The sequence below is a fragment of the Quercus lobata genome, chromosome 1, assembly GCF_001633185.2.
Source record: "Quercus lobata isolate SW786 chromosome 1, ValleyOak3.0 Primary Assembly, whole genome shotgun sequence".
Classification (NCBI taxonomy): domain Eukaryota; kingdom Viridiplantae; phylum Streptophyta; class Magnoliopsida; order Fagales; family Fagaceae; genus Quercus; species Quercus lobata.
This window is the reverse complement of record NC_044904.1, coordinates 37,914,636-37,935,109: the sequence shown is the minus strand read 5'-3', so window position 1 is coordinate 37,935,109 and position 20,474 is coordinate 37,914,636.

Here is a 20,474-nt window from a genome sequence, read left to right as displayed (position 1 = left end):
AATCCTGACCAAATTAATACAATTAACAGTTTACAACCACCTAGGAATCCCAAGGAGATCCAAAAGCTGACAAGAATGACTGTTGCTTTAAACTGATTCATCTCTCTGTCATTTGACAGGTGTAAGCCTTTCTTTTAGTTGTTGAACAAGTGGAAGAGGTTTGAATGGAATGAAAAGTGCATCTTAGCCTTCCAGCAACTGAAGGAATACATTTCTCGGCCACCCATTATGTCAAGACCCGAGGTGGACGAGGTTTTGTTCGCCTACATTGCTGTTGCCACTCACGTGGTGAGCTTGGTGCTGGTACGGGTTGATAGTGGGGTACAGAGGCCACTTTACTATGTGAGCAAGTCACTATATGAGGCTGAAGTCCATTACGTACCACTGGAGAAAGCCATCTTGGTAGTGGTGCATGGGACACGTAAGCTCTCCCATTACTTCCTATCACACACGGTTGTTGTCCTCACCTAGCTCCCACTCAAATCTCTACTTCGGAGTGCTGATTACACTGGGAGAATTGCCAAATGAGGTACGATCCTAGGAGCCTTTGATATCAAGTACTTGCCTCACACCTCTGTCAAGGGCCAAGTCCTCGCCAATCTGGTGGCTGAGTTTACTGAAACCCCGTTAGAAGAGAGAATGGAAAAGCAGAACATGGATGAAAAATCGGTTGGTGAAATCTTTTGATATCTCTTGAGAGTGGGACTAGTTTTGATATCTCCTGAGAGGATTATAATTAAGAAATCCTTGAGATTAGGCTTCTCGGCCACAAACAATAAGGTAGAGTATGAAGCTCTGTTGGCCAGGATAACCATGGTTTAGAAGATGGGTGGAAAAGCAGTGAAAATATTCTCTGATTCAAGACTGGTTGTAGGCCAAGTTCGAGGAGAGTTAGAAGCTAGAGATTTTAGAATGCAAGAGTACTTGAGCCAGGTTAGACATTTACAATCAAGATTTGAATCTTTTAACTTATCACAAATCCCTAGAAGTAGAAATACACATTCCGATTCTCTTGCCACACTGGCAACCTCCTTGGCACAAAGTTTACCTGGAAGACTTGTATAAGCCTACTGAGGTAGGAAGCAATGTGGTTCACATTCATCAAATTAGGGTAGGACCTAGCTGGATGGATTCTATAATATTGTTCCTTAAGGAGGATGTCCTACCCGATGATAAGTTCGAGGCTGAAAAGGTACGGAGGAAGGCTTCTTGGTTTTGGCTGTCTGAGGACCAAAAGTTGTACAAGAGATCCTTTTCTGGCCTATATCTACTATGCATACACCCAGAAGTAGTCGAGCTTCTCCTAGAAGAATTACACGAAGGGATTTGTGGAAGCCACGCGTGGGGCAGGTCTTTGTCTCACAAGGCCCTCACATAAGACTATTGGTGGTCGAACATGCAGAAGGAAGCACAAGAATATGTGAAGAAGTGTGATCAGTGTCAAAGATTTGCACCAAACATTCATCAATCGGGAGGAGTCCTTAATCCATTGTTCAGCCCTTGGCCTTCTTCTCAATGGGGATTGGACATTGTAGGTCATTTCCCTAAAGCAGCAGGGAATAAAAGATATCTGTTGGTCTGCACGGATTACTTTACTAAGTGGGTTGAAGCGGAACCTTTGACAAATATCAGAGATGCAGACGCTAAGAAATTTATTTGGAAGAATATTGTCACTCTGTTTAGAATCCCTCATACACTCATCTCAGACAATGGATTGCAGTTTGATAGCAAGACCTTTAGGAGGTATTGTTGTGATCTGGGCATAACAAACAGATATTCCACCCCGGCATTTCCACGGGGGAATGGGCAGGCCGAAGTTGTCAACAAGGTCATAGTTAGTGGGCTTAAAAAGAGGTTGGACGACGCAAAGGGAAGATGGGTGGAAGAACTGCCACATGTTCTTTAGACATACCGAACTACGCCCTGTAGATCCACAGGGGAGACGTCCTTTTCAATGACTTATGGGGTCGAGGCTGTTATTCCTCTAGAAACTAGATTCCCCACCTTGAGAACAAGTTCTTTCACCCCAAGCAGCAATGATGGGCTATTGGAGAGGAGCTTGGACTTACTTGAAGAACGAAGAGAAGATGCCATGGTCCAATTGGCCTACTATCAACACAAGGTAAAGTAGGGGTATGATGCCAACGTAAAGTTAAGGCTACTGACAATTGGAGACTTGGTCTTAAGAAATGTTTTGGGTACTGCAAAGAACCTAGCATGGGAAAAATTGGGACCCAACTGGGAAGGGCCATATCGTATCACATCAGTGGTTGAAATAGGTGCGTACTATTTCGAAGATCTAGAGGAAAAGACTGTACCACGCCCCTAGAATATAAATAATCTCAAAAGATATTATTATTAATGAAAGTCTTCTTTGTCACTTTCTCATGGATTACATTATCTATTAACACTTCCAATTATTTTGTTGAGTATTAAACAGAACCTTAGCTATGTTTGGTTCCTCGGACCACTTGTTTTGGGTAAATTAACACTTCCAATTATTTTCCTAAGTGTTAAACAGAACCTTAGCTATGTCTGGTTCCTCGGACCACCTGCTTTGAGTAATTAACACTTCCAATTATTTTCCTAAGTGTTAAACAGAACCTTAGTTATGTCTGTTTCCTTGGACCACTTGCTTTGGGTAAATTAACACTTCCAATTATTTTCTTAAGTGTTAAACAGAACCTTAACTATGTCTGGTTCCTCAAACCACCTGTGTTGGGTAAATTAACACTTCCAATTATTTTCCTAAGTGTTAAATAGAATCTTAGCTATGTTTGGTTCCTCAAACCATCGGCTTTGGGTAAATTAATGCTCCTTGATATCTATCTAGGTGTCAAACAGAACTTCCAATATATCTGTTTCCTGTTGAGCATGTTAACGTTTCCTATTGGTTATTTAAGTGTCTGATGGGGCTAGCCCTAAGTAATGGTGCAGATCTTCATTAAAGTGACATAATCAATTACATGCTTGTAAGCATCATTGAAAGCATTTGAAAGTATATCCATGATCTGTTTTAGGTCTGATTATTATGTTCAGGTCTTTTACCTTAGTAATGGGAAGAGATTTATATGAAGTCTGGCACGAATAGGTGTCTTACCATTTGTATATATGAATGAAGTTATATCTAATTTCCATATTCACTAAGTGTTAAACAAGATAGGAATTATATCAAAACTTGTGTTAGAATCATAGAGATAAGGAAAATGTTCATAACTTTCAATAAATAAAGCCTCAGAAAGAGGTAGATTAGATACAAAGAGGTCACACTAAGTACAAACTTTGAAAGTACAAGCAACGCCAAAAGAAAGAAAGAAAATTACACCAGGAATTATTTATTCTTTATTACAATATTGTCTTTAGGAGGACCATGGATAGGTTGAGTGGAGGCTGCTTCTGAGGCCTTGGGGCCCTTGCTTGCTGGATCAGCCTTGGCAGGCAAGGGAAGAGTGGCCAGGATGATCTCCATCTTTTTGGAAGATTCTTTCTCGGTAGGAGGGTCCTGGGTGACAACTGGAGGCTTCACAGCATCGGGGGCCACTCCCTGGTTAGCGTTCTTTTCTTTTTCTGTGACCCTGGGGTGCTCGTCCTCCTTGGCGGCTTTGTCAAAAGAAGTTGGAGCATTGACCATACTATCCTTGCCCACCACGGAGGTGGTATCAGTCCTCGAGCTAGAGGGAACATACTCTTGGATTGCAAGGGGGTAGTACACACTATATGCCCTCCTAAATGCAGATGAAGCCTCAACCCTAGCTTGGTTGAGAGCTTCATCCCATACTTAGGAACAGTAGATCCTGCACACCCCTGAGACCTCAGCCTTGAGGGATTCTTTGGTCTTCACCACTCCTAAGTCGTATCCTCGGCTTGATCCCAAGCTTTCTCTGCCAGTTCCCTTGCCTTCTCGGCCTTTTCCAACTTCTTCTTAAGGGCAGTGATTTGAGTTTTGGAGGTGGCCAGCTGATCCTCAGCGGTGTGAAGGAGAATCCTCTGGCTCGTAGCTTGCTTCTCAACGTTGTCAAGAGCAGATGTGACGCTCTTTCTCTCCCTCTCCTTCTCTATTAGCTTTTTCTTGAGCTCCTGAATGCTCCTCTCGGCCACATTGAAGGCCTCCACAGTGGCATTACACCTTCCCTCCTCCTCTTTCATCTATCGGTGGCAGTAGTTGGTTATCTCCTCCACCTGGAAGGTGGCTTGAACAGCCTGTCGAGGAAAGAAACATGGATTAGAAAAAGAAAGTGAAGAAAGTGTTAAAAAAAAAAAAAAAAAAAAAAAAAAGGGGCCAGGCAGAGGACATACCATGGCAAGATATCTCTTCAAACTGAGGAAGACCTCATGTCTCCTCATGGACCGCAGTTCGGCCATGTCATCGGGGAGCAGCAAAGCCTGCTTCACCGCATCGGCTGCATAGCTAGCCGTACCTCCTTGAAAATTCCTAATGGTGGTGCTGGCTAGTAGAGGGGCGCCGTCTAACATTGGGGCGGGGAGCCAAGCTGGAGGGGCGGCCAGAGGATCATTCCTTTTCTCGACGCCCCTCTGCCCTACTTTAGCTTGCTTGGCTGCTCTTTGGGCCTCATCCTCATGAGAGAGGTGGGTTTTTCCAACCTCTACCACCTTCTTGCCTTTAGGCTCCCTTTTCCTTTTTCAGATCGGTAGGTCCAAGCTGAAGGGTAGGGCAGGTGGGGGAGTGGGGGGTTTAGTTTGGGCTACCTTCCTAGGTGCGTCCTTCCCTGGTTGGGATTCTATCAAGTCTAGCAGACTGGACTTTGGCTTGTGTTGAATCCCCATCTCGTCAAGTATCGGTGTGAATGGATAGCTGAGGTCAAAAGTTGAAATATCCGGGTACAAAGCTTGATTGAAGATTTCAAACTCATCCTCGGAATCAGATACTTCAACTACTTCTTCCTCTTCGGTGTTGGTAAGGTGAGAAGAGGTAGCCACTTCAGTTGCCTGTTATGGTGGCACTGCTACCTTTGGTATGCCTTCAGGTATTGAACCAGTGGCAAGTGTGCCCTCAGGGATTGGACCAGAAATGAGAAACCCTGAAGCGGCTACACTGATCCTTTTTAGATGTGGATCCCTGGCCTTGATCATGCACTTCGGCGCCTGGAAGACCTTAGAAATTGGAACTAATCCAAGATCAACTGAGCAGCCCTTAGTTGTCCGTCTGTGTGGACGAACACCTCAGCCTTCAGGATCTTATCCAAGCTTGCCTGATTTACAAGGCCGAAGTTAGGGATAGCAACATTTTTGTCTGCAAATCCATTGGGAAAGACAAAAAAATATATCATCAGTACAGAACAAGGCAGATTAAAGAAAAATTTTAGATACAAGTACAAAAAAGGAGGAAAGAAGAAAAGCACAGAAGGTGTAACTTTAAAATAACTGGCCTAAGTCTAAGACCCACCTGGCTGCCCCTCTCTTGTCGGGCAGGGGAGGCCATCGTGCCATTCCCTTGACACGACCAGGAAGTCTTTTTTTAGTCCTTTGTTGGATTCAGGCAGACACTAAATGAGCCTAACTTTGGGGTACCTAAATTTCTGGTAATACCTCTGCCCTTTTAAGTGATAGAGGTTGTAGACCCAATTAATATCATGGTGGGTAAGTCCTAACCTCATCCTTTCATTAAGAGCATCTACTGAACCTAAGATCCTAAACATGTTTGGGGCGCACTAGGTAGGAGCTAACCTATGGGCCCTAAGATAATCCCTGGTTACGGTGCCCATAGGGATTCTAATCCCGCCCTCTATGAAGGCAATCATCGGGATTACCACATCTCCCTCTTGCCTATCTTTGTGCCATTGTCTCTCTTTACAGTACCTAAGTCCTACTCTTGGGGGGATCCTATACTGAGCCCTAAAGTTCTCCATCCCCTCCTCGGAGTCTACCAAACTCTTAAATCTACCAATTTCTAGAAAGGTTTAGAGAGAACTAAAAAGATTGAGAGGAAAAAATAGAACCGAGGAGAGGAAATGTATGAAGAATGGAAAAATAGAGAGTAAAGATTTGTGAAGACTTACAGAAATGAGAAGGGTGTCCTTGGACAGACTTTTGGTATTTATAGAGGCACGAGTAAGCTCAGAAAAGTTGGCAAGTTTAGTGTATGTGTGCTAGAACTGAGTGAATGCTAAAGTGAGATGGGAGATTTATTTGAGTGATATTTATATCAAAGAAAAAGCTACAGAGTGGGGAAGTTCCCGCCCAAGCCCCAGCAGAATCCTCAGCCATTGGATTTGCATCGCGTCGTAGAACGTGGGGGACAGGGAGTAGTTAAAATTTAATGAAAAGCGTGTCTCGTATGCTGAAGCGTTAGGAGTGTGTCTTGGGCAGTTAAAAAGGTGCTCACATAGGCAGAGGTGATGGGTGATGAGCACAGATTGGCTAGGATGACGTCGAAATCCTCATTTCTTGCCGAGGATCCAGAAAGAAGAATCTCAAGGGGCTATTGTAAGGGTATTGGGCTAGGAGCTCATTATTTATGTGGACATTAGGCTTGTGGCCTAATCCGAAGACGAGAGGCCGTTCGAGGAGGGGTAAACATTGTCAAGGGAGCCCACATTAGTGAATGAAGAAGTCAGTTTTGATCATAATGGCCTGGGAGTTTTGTTCGAGGATGAATGTCTCCTCGGCCAACCCAGGCCGAGGTCCGTAGAGGTAGTCTGCCGTTCAGAGAAATGTTCCAGGAAGTTCTATCAAATTGGATAAGCATTGTAGAAATAAAGGACAAAAGGGAGTCCTAAAATATTCAAAGGGAAAGTTGCTATCACCGCATTAAATGCCCTGTAGCTAACTTTCTAGTTGCATTAATGTGAAGAAGACCCCTGAACAGTGCTGCAATGGCTATCCCAATGCATGGAGGGCCTGAGAGGGTGTCCGATGGGACAAGTACTTAAGTAGAAACTTAGATGGTCTACAAATAGAGGGCTAGGATCGTCTAAAGAGAACTATATAATGAAGGAGACCCTTCATGAAGAAGGGATCGAGAAATCAAGGGAGAAACACTGTAGCAATTAGGAATCAAACCTGTATTCAAACTACTGAGAAATATATAAGAACTGATCTCCTTGGACCTAGCCGAGGACAATTTTCCTTAGTTTAATTCAATCTATCTTTCTGTTCTTGTCATTTGAGTTCGCTTTACTTGTTATCCAACTCATTTTAACCCAGTTTTCCAACCTACTCTCTACAAATTCATTGTTTTTGGGCTTTTTGGGCCTAAGTTCATTTACCTTTTGGGCACGGGACAAATCTGGTCCATACAGTATTAATTTATATATTGAATTAAATATTTTTTTTTAGAAACAAACACACATAAATAGGTGTGTAACACAAAAGTGAAAATGTTGTGTATTTAAATATGATATTTCTTTCCCCTACTTGATGTGTACAAAATTAAATGAGACATCTAAAGATCATATTAATTGTCCTAATTTAAACCCAAATAATTGAAAACATGTTGGAGTCTATAGTGCGTAATTATGGTTATTTTTTTTATATTTTATTTATTGCTGACACATGCCATATGGCACATATGCCCGTGTTCATCTCTTTGTATTGTGTATACTATTTTGTCTTTGGTTGAATTTTTATTTTTTTATTTTATGAAAAGACGATAACAATAAAACTAAGCACCAATACAAGGTTTAGGACATATCCTGTTAAAATACATCCATTGAGGTCACCCTAAAAAACATCTAAAATGTCAAAAGTATCATAAATAAGAAAATCAGTAGTCATGTTGTAGCTCATCCTAACTAAACCATCAGCACATTGAGTGGCTTGCCAGAAGCAATGATTAATATGGACTTGATGGAAGCGGGTAAGCAGTTGCCTACAATCATCAAAAATAGGTGATATAATGTTATTAGCATAATCTGCATCTCGTAACACATCAACAATAGACTTGGCATCCATCTCAATTTCAAGACAATGAATATTTAAATTGCAGCACAGCTTGAGGCCCTCACGCAGCCCCAACAACTCAGCAGCAAAGCTGTTGGTGATCCCAATCCGCTTACTGAACCTAACTACTCACTGCCCATCCTCATTCCTCACCACTCCCCCACAACTAGCCAGGCCGTGAAGCTCACTACAAGACCCATCAGTGTTCAATTTCTTCCACCCTTGCACAAGTTGCTCCCACCGAATTCTCCTTTAGACTCTACGGCCTTGCATCCTTGGAGCAGCCACACAATGAAGATACTCCATTGCTTGATACATAATATCCATAGCCAAGTTTTGATTCCGACCTTTCCTACTGAATACGATGTCATTCCTACTCTTCCAAATGCTCCAAAGAGCAAAGGGAAACACAATTTTCCAAGGGGTACACGTGACATGCAGCTTATCATTAGTTCTAACATTAACAGACAGCCAATCCACCAAGTTAACATGCCAGAAATCATAATTAGAAGCCGTGACACCTAGCTGATTCCAAACATGTTTCAAGTGAGAGCAATCTCTCAAGGCATGCAAAATAGTTTCAGCACCATTGCAGCAAATAGGGCACACTTCATCTTGAACCACTCATCTTTTTCCTAAACAAACCTTAACACCAATACTATTGTGAGCACACAACCAAAGGAACATTCTAACCTTTGGAAGCAAATCAGCCTTCCAAATCCAGCTAGCCATAAAAGCAATAGCATTGGAAGACTCCATAGCAATCCCATTTGCGCTTTTGACATCAAAGGACCCATTGGATGACCCGGCCCAAGCCAATTTGTCCGAGCCACCTCCTATGGTCAACATGGGAATTGCACAAATCCATCCCTTGACTTCATCCGGTAGCTCAAAGGTTATTTTCTCCCAATCCCAGCCCATATCAAGCATAATATCTTTAATTTCCAAAAGATTGGCTTCTTGAGAAATAGGCCCTTGAATCAACTTTCTAAGGGGTCCCTCATTCATCCAATTGTTATGCCAAATATTCAAAGTTCTGTTTTTTGTCACCAACCATCTATAACCCTTGTTAAAGTGCCCATCCCTTTCTTCATAGTTGCCCATATTGAGGAGCAAGGGAGACTATTTGCATTAGTAGCTGCTCTCCCCCGATGGTTGCAATATTTCATCTTTAACACATTAACCCACGATGCCTCCCCCTCCGCATGAAATCTCCAATTAAGTTTGGATAAGAGCGCCACATTCCTACCCTTGGCTGTTTGTAGCCCCAAACCACCTTTCTCCTTGGATTTTGTCATCTTCTCTCAACCAACCCAATGAATCTTCTTGGCTGAATCTGTAGAACCCCAAAGGAAGTTCCTATTCACTCTATCTAGCCCATTCAATACCCTTCCCGGAAGGTAAGAGCACTGCATAATGTACGAGGGGATAGCAGCCAAAGATGACTAAATGAGCACTTTATAGCCAGCCAAAAATAAAAGGTTTGCCTTCCACCCGGAAAGTTTTTGCTTCACTCTATCCAAAATAAAGTCATAATCATGATAAGAAGAACTCAGATGTTTTAGCGGAAATCCAAGGTACTTACCAAGATACAGCGCTGACGCAAACCCCAAAATGTCACAAAGGGACTCCCTAGTATCCCTATCCACATTTGGTGAGAAGTACACCCTTGACTTAGCTTTAATTACTGTTTGGCCAGAAATGCTACAAAAAGTATCCAAAACATCTCTAATGGCCGCACAGTTAACCCCATCAACTTTGGCAAGAGAATTAAATCATCTGCAAAGAATAGGTGGGAAAAAGCTGGACCACTCTGAGATGCCTTCACTCGTTGCCACAACTTCCCACTACACTTCTCTTCAATGAGCTACCCAAGATAGTCCATGTACAGGATGGACAAGTATGGAGATATCGGGAGAGGTCTCCCTGCCTTATGCCTCTAGAGGGATAGATCGGGTCAAGGGCTTCTATATTGAATAAAATAGATGTAGAGATTGTAGACACATAACTCATTATGACATCTATAATATCCATTGGAAGATTAACCTGAATAAGCATATCTCTAATGAAATTCCATTCAAGCTTATCATAAGCTTTCTCCAAATCAATCTTAAGCGCCATATACCCAGTCCTTCCTTTCTTCTTCCCAAGGGAGTGAATGATCTCCTGGGCAATAATAATATTATCAATGCCTTTACGACTCGACACAAAAGCCGTTTGCATAGGAGAGATGAGTTTTTCCAAGTAAGGTTGCAACCTTGCCACAATAATCTTAGTAACCACCTTATACACCATATTACACAAATTAATAGGTCTATAGTTACCCAAAGTTTCCAGACCTTGAATTTTTGGAATCAAGGCAATGTGGGTACTATTCAAAGCCTCTAGCACTCTTCTATCTTCAAAAATCTTTTGAACCTCTTCAATCACGAAATTACCCACAATATGCCAAAATTTTTGGAAAAATCCCACATGAAGCCCATCCGGACTCGGGGCTTTGAAAGGCTTCAAATACCAAAGGGCTGCCTTTATCTCTTCTTCAGAAGCCCACCCACCCCACCCCCCCCCCCCCCCCCCCCCCCCCCCACTAATACTCTTCTTCTCCAAATTCGAGAGCCTAAGCTACCATTGAGAAATAGCGGGGTCCAACCTAGACACACAAGAGAGAGACAACAAGAAAATCTTATCAAAGTCACACCTAATGAAATCTTTTATCTCTCCCTCCTCATGGATCCAATCCCCCACTGCATTTTTGATAGCCATGATTTGGTTCCTCTTCTGTCTAACCAAGGTTGAAACATGATAAAAATTCATATTACTGTAAGCCCTGTATCATCCAATTCACCCTTGATTTCAAAGCCCACAACTCCTCCTCCTATCTAAGCACAAGATCCATTTTCCTAAGGAGCTCATCTTCCAACTTCACAAGAAATTCCGATGGTCTTAAAGCTAGAGCTCTTTGAATACCATTCAGTCTTGACATCAAATTCTTTTTTCTAGTGAAAATATTCCCAAATTGGTTTTTATTCCGCTCCTTAGCTTTCTGCGTAAACCAATTAATAGCATCAACCAGTCTATTATTACTTTCCCACACCTAATGCACTATCAAAAAAAAAAGAAGAAGGATCCAACAACCACCGCCTAACCCCCAAATTTATCCTCGCTAAGGAGGGGTTCATTAAAGTCACCAGCTATAACCTAGGGCATATTATGTAATTCAGCAACACTCATCAAATTTTTCAATAAAACTTGCCTTTCGGCATTCCTAGGACTAGCATACACAGCAAAAAGTAACCAGCTAACTTTTGTGAAACGTACCTTCACCTCTGCATGAATTTCTTGCTCAGTCCTTGAAAGTAAGGCTATTTCAAACCTGTCAGCATTCCACAGAACCCAGAGACCTCCTGCATAGCCAATGGTGTCGATATGGATTGCTCCACCAAACGGCAACAAGTTTGTGATCTCACTAGCTCTATCTCCCCCAACACAGGTTTTCATAACAACCAAAATAGCTAGATTGTGATTCTGCACCAAATCTTAGACTCACTTTTTAAAGGAGGGCTTCAAGGCACCTCTGCAATTCCATATAATAATTTTCATCATAAATTTTTTTTTGAAGGGATGGGATAATCAGCATTGAGGCTCCTCGATTCCGCCTCCTCCTTCAAGCTCCATACTATCCGCCTCAACACCTCTCTTGTCTGAACTTCCCCTGGAAATAGAGTACCTATGAACTGCAAAACCCCCATCTCCATCTCCTCTGGTAGCTCACACTGCATAGCATAAGGGCTACCCATGCTGGATCCGAGTATGGCCACCTCTCCATCTTCACTCTTATCTCCGTTACTAACAATATACCAGTCTATGCTTTCATGCAATTGGAGCTGAACCACCTCATGGTTCAGATCTGCCTCACCCGTATCTCTCCCTTGATTTCCCACTTGAACCACCTCATGGATCAGATCGGCCTTGCCTGACACTTGGCCTTGGTTACCCACCATTGAACCCGTAGAGGCAGTGAAAAGAAAACCATCAGCAACTTTCACACTTGCCACCATTTTACTGCACTGACCAAAACTCCCCATCGTCTCAACACTCACCTTAGGATGATTGGGCATGTTGCAAGGTGAGTTTGAACCCCCAACGGCGCTGCTATGCTATCCAAAGGAAAACCCATTGTGTGTTGCACCTTTCTTACCCTTCACTGATGAAAACCTCTGTGATATGTGAGCTGACATGGGCCGAATTAAAGTGTGATTAGTATCACCCTTTTTTAACATCAAGCTTGGGCTAGACTAGGCCTACTTCGGTCCATCACTTCTCAAGCTCTGGACAACCGCAGCTATTTGGGCCCTATCTAGTAACTTCGGAGCAGACAGCTTTACACTTCCCTCAAAGGCCCATAAAGCACATCAACCCGTACTAGGCTCTCCTTCTCCACATTACCGTTATCTTTGAAACTGAAACCATTACTTTGTCTAGGTGAGGTCCCACCACTCTTTAGAGTTTTTGTCCCATTCTTTCTGCGAGCCACCACGATCCATGGCCCGTACACACCCTTATGCACATCAACCTGTTCTGCGTACTGCTCTGAACCAACCACTACATCGTTGGTCCCCTCCCCGCTCCTCGATATGTCAATGGCATGAGTTTTGCGTGAGCTTGAAACCGTCTCACCACCTTCCTTCACCCCCATCTTTGAGGCCGTCGATTCTTGCCAGATAATGTATGGGCATTGCTCCTTCCTATGCCCTAATCACCCACACCCAAAACACATTTTATGAATTCCTTTGTAACATATCTATTGTTCAAGTCTCCCTATCATAATCGCAGTAGCCAAAGGCTTCTCCACATCCACTTACACACAAATCCTTGCAAACCTCCCTCTAGTTTCAGACGCTGTGAAAGTGTCAATTCTAAGAACATTACTAATAGCTTTCCCAATACTTTGCAGCACCTCTGCATTGTAGTACTCAATGGGGAGCTCGTTTAATCTAACCCATACCGCAATGGATGATACACTTGCTAAAGCAAGCTTAAAATCCGGTTCCCATGGTCTGATAGAAAGAAAATGGTCTCCGATGAACCACGGGCCTTTTCTCAAAACATTCTCATAGTCTTCTCCTGAAGACAACCTCGTGAGGAAGAATCCATGACCCAAGTCCACACAGTCTAATCTACCTGCAGGTTTCCATAAAGCAAGGAGTTTCGCTTGAATGAAGTTAAGCCCCACACTCCGTCCATAAACTTTCACGATAAAAGCTCTAACCCATGGCTTCCGGATTTTTTGTTTAAACTCCCTAGAGAGTTTCCCCGATAACAGCCCTTGCCGAAGCGTTTCCACCTCCTCATCTGACTCAGCATAATCATCCATACCATCCTTGAAGCGAAAAGCTTGTGAGAACGCCCCTGGAATTTCTCCCACCAACTTATCTCTAAACGAAGTATTCGGGTTACACGATCCCTCATCGTGATTTGGTGACATAGGACCAGAGTTAAGGCCTTCACAGAAACCAGCATGGCTCACGTCCTTTACTTTCTTCTTGCTACGTGCAAGTTCTTCCTTTTCCTCATGAGAGAGAGAGAGAGTTCCATCATTACGACTTAAAAGTTGTATTCGATTGCTTTGTACTTCACACATACTCATATAGTCATATGACACTTATATGTCTGCTTATAAAATTTGTTGAAATTGTTATATTATTATAAAGGCGTTGATAAAATTATAAATCCCATAAATAACATGCAAATACGCAGCACATAAAAATCCTTTTTAGGCTTTCACAAAAAAATGAACATAATTTTTCCCAATTTTCACCTAGAATTGTAACAATTTTAGATAATTAAAAAGAATCAATGATATCAAAAATGAAATAACAATCGCACTTACTAATACACTACTAAAATGTGATCTATCTAACAATTGCAATGCAACAACAACAACAACAAAAAGGGGGATCTATTTATAACCTCTCAAACACATGCAAAATTATATATAAACAGATTGTTAGACAAAATAAAAGAATAAACCATTCAAAAGATGATAAAAAAAAAAAAATGCATTTCAATAAAAAATGAAGAAACACTAACCTATTGCATTTGCCTTTAGATTTATTAGGCACTGATCTGAAGAAGAAATTTGGAAAAGGAAAGAAGATTCTGAAGTGGAAAGAGGGAAAAAGAGAGGATTAGTATATTTTAATACTGAAGTGTAGAGGAATGGTCAAACAACGAGGGAGAAGAGAGACAGAGGGAGATCGAGTAGGAATGAAACAGGTCTAATGTAAAAGTGAAAGTGAAACAATCTAAATAATAACATCATTATAGGCATAACGGAAGAACAATTATTGTTCAATACATGAACATAAAATGATAAAAGGAGTGGCAGTAAAATATCAAATAAAATAGTGTAACTCCAAAAGGTGGTAATAAATATATTCAAATGTCAATTTACTTAGAAAAAATTTGAGGTCAAGTTTTCTTGAGGATTATAATGCTGGAGCAAAACCCAAATTATTTTAGAATTTGCATTTTCAGATTTTTGTACGTATCTCATAGGAGATAATTATAGACTTTTATCCGAATCAAGGCCGGCCCAAATGTTTTGGAAGCCTAAGGCGAACCCTTCAAATTGGGCCTTTATGTTATTACTTAAATAATATTTAACTAGCATTTTATATAATAATTTTTTAATTAAGAAATCCATTCTTTTTACTTTTTAATATGATTTTTTATTATTTAGAAAATGCTAAATTTATAACAAATTTTACTACAAACTGATGTTGTAATGGATGTGATTAGTGACATGAGGCTTACAAAAATGCTAGAGATATTATAAAATTTACAACATGAGAATTACAAAGATATATTACTGATCACAAAAATTCATTCAAAAATGCATTTAATAGTTTGTTGAAGTCCACCTATCATATTTATTGTCACATCAAATTATAAAAGTTGTGTTGTAAAATTTATAGTATTTTTAACATTTTCTTATTTCAATTACTTGTGATTAGTAACACGTCTATTTGTAAGACCTATTTATTTAAATTTGTCTTATCTCTATCTCTAGCATTACTTAATTCTTTAGGCCTTCTTAATAGTGAAAAAAAAAAATGTAAACTATTTTTTTTAATATCTCCTGAAAATATATATATTTTAAAAAAAAAATTTTGCCCCCCCAAATTTGGGGTCTTTCTCTAGTAGGGGGTCCGAGGCAATGGCCTAAGTGGCCTAGGCCTAGGGCCGGCCTTGACTCAAATAGGGATTAGATTTGAGATTACATGAGGATTAGTATTTGAGTTCAGTTACGATCAGTTTTCATTAGTTGTTATCTTTTATCTCTTTATTTCTTGGAAGCTCTAGCTCTACATAAGAGCCTAGTTTATTTGTATTTATGATAGACGATTGATTGATTAATGATATTCGGATTGGAGATTTTCCAATATTTGGGTACTGATTCCTAAAACTTCAGTGCTGATTATTAGGGTTTATCCTTAATTTTCTTATTCTTTTTATTTTCGCTTGATTGTTCTGCATCACAATTTGTACTTTTGTTTCCTGGCATTAAGAAAGAGATTGGAATGGTTTATTTGGACTCTGACAGTTATGAACCGAATTTTATTACATTACATTAGAAATTGATTTTGTTTATGGTTGCCTGGGAACTAAAGAGAAACGCATAGAGGTTAGATATTTAGATGACTCATGCTCTCAAAGCCTTGACCGAGTTTGGGATGTGATATATGTAAGGAATAAATGCTCTGTACAATTTTTTGTGCTTCATTTTATACCAATGACCAGTCATCCATATACATAAAGACATTTTCTATTATAAAGTCGATCAATCAAAGCGACATCCACTAAAGAGCTAACCCAATTAGCAACCCATTGTGGACCCCATGCTTCGCAGTGATAAGAAATTCTTGAAAGTACAATGCAACTTCTGGAAATGAAATGTTTCTCCTCCTATACTAACCAAAATTGAATGGTTCAAACAACCTCCAAAGTCTTCATTAAAGATCCTTATGTTCCACCAATCAAGAAAATATAAGTGTCGCAACAAAAGATTTGGTCATGAAGCACTGAAATAAAAAGCTCGTGGTTTGAAAATGTCGACACTACTGTAGCACTACGCAAAACTGCTACCACCAACAATTTGACTGCTTCATCTATCCAAACCGCAATTATATCCATGGCTCAGTTTTCACCACCATTCTCTAATGTAGTCACTTCTGATAATATCATGCACTATCCCCTGAAACTGAAAGATGAAGACTAAAGTAGTTGAAAAATGGAGGAAAAAGGGACCACAGGAAAAGATTTTTCAGTTTATCGTAATAGACACGACAGGTCCATTTCAATACAAAGCAATCAAAATGACAATTATCAAACAGAACCTAACATTTAGGTCTTTATTTATATGGGCATCGCTTTCCATTCCACAAGCAGAAGTCGCCTTTAAGCTTAGTTTTCGAGTCATTTTATATGAGTAGGGATGTAACCAACATTTCGTTTTTGGGGCCAAGCTATACCTTCTGACAATTTTGGGGACCTCTCAAAATCCACCCTAAACTATCTAGTGGATTTTTCAATTAAAAAAAAAAACTTATTTTGAGAATATAATTAATGCCCTCGTCAGCCAGATAAGGCAATCACCCAGCGTTGGTGGCTACCAAGTAAGTAATCACCCTCTCCTCGAAACCAGTCAATGGGTTGTGGTCCTGGCAGTATCAACAAATGGACCCATAACAGAATCGGCGCATGTGTAACCTGTACCTAAGTTCCTGTATGCTCTCCAAGAAAACCTAACTCCTTTATCAAAAAACTCAATAGCAGGATGATCAATTGGCTTTAAACCAACCCAACGAAAAGCCAACGGAAAGTCAAACTCAAATCTACCATAGAAATCGGTAATGACTCTTGGGCACAACTGATATTTCTCCTTAGCAAAACGGACAAGCCTACACTTCGCCAAGTGCCTAGCACAACACTCATACAACAAGTGTTGCAGAATAGTACTGTGAATGGAAGAAGTGACTATATGGCAAGAGCCTGCCTGATTCTCATTGCTTCGCAGAATATCTAACTGAATGTACAAGTGTCCTAAAAACATGGGAGCCAATGGCAGGCTTACCCCAGCAGATATCTTGATAGCTAATCGAAAATATAAAGGCTTCACAACATAGTGGAGATGAGAGCCAAAGATAAACTTACAAAGCCAGAACATGATAAAGGCTGCACGGCGAGTAGCAACGAAGATCTTTGAGGAGGAACTAACCCAATATGACAACTTCGCATTGCCACTCATCCTTTTCTTCAACTCAGCCTCCATGGCCTCTTCTTCCGGAGAAAGCTCTAAAGCGCTAGGATCAACATCACCAGGGATGGGCAAAAGCAACTGATTTGCTACATCTTCCAAAGTCACGGTGATCCCACCACAGGAGAGAAAGAAAGTGTGAGTGGTGGTGCACCATCAACGGACCAAATGGCGGAGGTTGAAGAGGTCCCTATAGTTAGATAAATAGCGGGATGAGACAATAGCCTTCAATACACCGGCCCGCTATAGCAACCCCATAAAACCCGTGTCGGACAACTCCCTATCCACCCATTCCTTCCAACCCAAAGCGGTGCCCGATCTAAACTCAAAGAGAATGGGCATGGGGAGTGAAATGCCTTGGCGGATAACAAGGTCGAGAATTGAGGAAGCCAACGGAGCCTAAGAAACATCTGTATTGCAACGGCAAAGAGCAAGACACACATGGCCCTGCGGCGGTAGACTGTAATCATCGGGAACTTTTGGGAAATGGGCATGGATATTGTACCAAGGATCTATTAGAGGAGCGCATTCACTATTAGGGGCACGCCGCGCTTCCTCCTCGCTGGAATGGTCTGATTCGGAATACACGGCCTCTTCACCTACATTGCGCGTAGTGGGAGCATCAGACACAATCTCTTTTCCCTTATGGCAGGAAGAACTTTGGCCTTTCACCGGCGTCATGGTGCAGTGGTTGATCGGAGTAAATGAACGAAAGTGTTTAAGAGAGAGAACACGGTGAAGAAAGGAAAATGGAGAAAGTGTTTGTGTTGGAAAGGGAGAAAATGTTTGTGTTAGGAATATGAAGGGAATTTCTCTTAAATACCAACGTCATTAACACTGACACGAAAGAATACGATGAGTCAGCCATCAGATGAGGGATGGAATTAATGAAGCGGCGACTGCATTTCATAATAACTGCTAAACTGAGAAATTCGAAGAGACAACACTGTTCATGGCAAGAAAAATATATACATATGTATAAGTTAGGGTCCACTGTTCGAAAAAGCTCACGAAGAAAAAGAAGAAGGAAAGACAGAAAGGACAGGAAAGTCTTTTACTCACATATGAACCGTAGGAACGCTTCATATACTCAAGGGGCTAAATGTTGATGCTCATTTTTGGGAAGCCCAATAGAAGGAAGAAGCCCAGTAACATGGGCAGAAAAGAGTTAGTAAGTGGATAGAAAAAACCATTAAGCCCAAGTGGCAGGAATAATGGATCATAGGCCCATAAAATAAACAAATGGGCCTTGAGGAAGCAAACGGGCCTAAAGGAGCCTGAAAAGAGAGAAGCAGCAAACCTATGGGCAGTATGTAATGTAGAAAAGTGAGAATGGGCCACAGCAAGCCCAAAGTAATGCAAGTAAAGAAAGAAAGGGGCTGATGGAAAGTTCATGAGCCCCAAGGATGAAAGATAAAGTAATTGGGCCTGGGAAGCCCAAAGGAGTTAGTAAAAGCTCATGGGAATGCAAAATTAGAAAAAGGGTTGAGGATGCCTAAGGAAAATAAATGGGCCAAGGATGCCCAAGAGGAAATAAATGGGACACAGGAGCCTGCAAGCAATGTAATAAAAATTCCAATGATCATACTTAGTCATTGAGAGAAGAATAAGCAGCAGGCCCAAAGAGGCCCAGCAGGCTTGGGTCAAATAACATCACAGCAAAAATAGCAAAGCGGTACAGCAAGAAATGGTAGCAAGACCACAAAAAAGAGTAAAAAGTGGGTTGAAGGAAGGAAAGCCCACAATCAAGCAAAGCCCAGCCCCTAAAGGGAGCAGGCCATAAAAAATGAGAAATCAGAAAATAGTTCACACCATAAGAAGTCAAGGATGGGCGGAAAAATGTGTAGATGAGCCCCCAGACCACGGCAAATGTATGAGCGGCGAGCAGGTTTTGGACATACACAGAAGTGGAGCACGCGCAAGGCCCAGACACCACCAACCTATACCCAACCAATACAAGAAGTGGTGGGTCATGGGTCAGAGGTAAGAGGCCATGGTATGGTGGTGGGGAGAGGGGAAAACTTATTCTGGGGTTCCTGTTTAGGCTCTTTTGGGGGAAATGTCCTGTTAGGATGACATGCCACCCAAAAGAAGTAAGGATTGACAAACCAGTGGTGGTCGGCAAGGACACCCAGACCAGACAAAGGTAGTTAAATGCTAAAATAATAAAAGTTAGTCACGACAGGCATTATATAAAGAACCCTTGCCATGCACAGCAAAGGGGGATCATGATCATGGTAATAGTATCCTCTAGGAGAGAATCACAACACAGTAGCAAACACTGAGAAAAGAAGAGAAAAAGAAAAAGAAAAGAAGAATCGGAAATAACGAAAGAAAATAGAGAGATAAAATGGCAGGTATGCACCAATAGGTTGATCCCTTCTCTCCCTCTAAAAGCCCTACTCTCTATCAAAGGCAATGGATTCTTTTGGGCACAAGCCATTCAAGTTCTCTTCCCTCAAAGTGATTAATTTCTACCGCAGGTTTTTTCTAGGAGATTATTCACATTGAGGAAAATAGTTCCCTCCTTGGTCTTGGTCCTATGACATAACTTGGCATGACGGATTGATCTTTTTCTTTCTTTTGATAACTCATGTCTTACCTATTTATTTCCACCATTTTCTTTACAAGGTGTTTCTTATCATTGTGATTATCATTTTAATCGGGAATCATTTTTTCACTTTATCTAATGGCAAAAGTACTTTCTTTTATTATTATTATCATGTTTGCTTGCCATGACTCATCCAAAGTAGCTCCGCCTGCCATGGGCATGTGAACGAAACTCTTGGCAAATGAGGCATAGTTTGTGCACAAGCTAGACCAAGGTGGGTTACAATTGGACCGATCCCAACTCCCTTATCCAGAATTCTTGGGCCCAGTACAGCAGGAGGCAGCCCAGCCCAAAATTACAAAAAGGCCCACCACAACAAGTATTACTGTATTAGCATGGGATTTGTTTATCAAGAAATAATATAGGGTAGGTAGCACTACGATTTGCATGATAGCAACTACATTTCCTCACTATTAATAAAATTGCGTAAGTACAATTACTTAAGACATCTATTTTCCAATTTTCCTCACTATTAAATTCAATCGTGTGATTACATTAACCAATACATTACAAAGATGATTAAATTGAACTATTGTGATTTATTAATCAGTAGTACCATTACGTGGTTAAAATTTAATTGGAAAATTTAATGACAACATCGAAGAAACTTTACCTAAATGTTATCTTGAAAAGAAAGCCTATCTG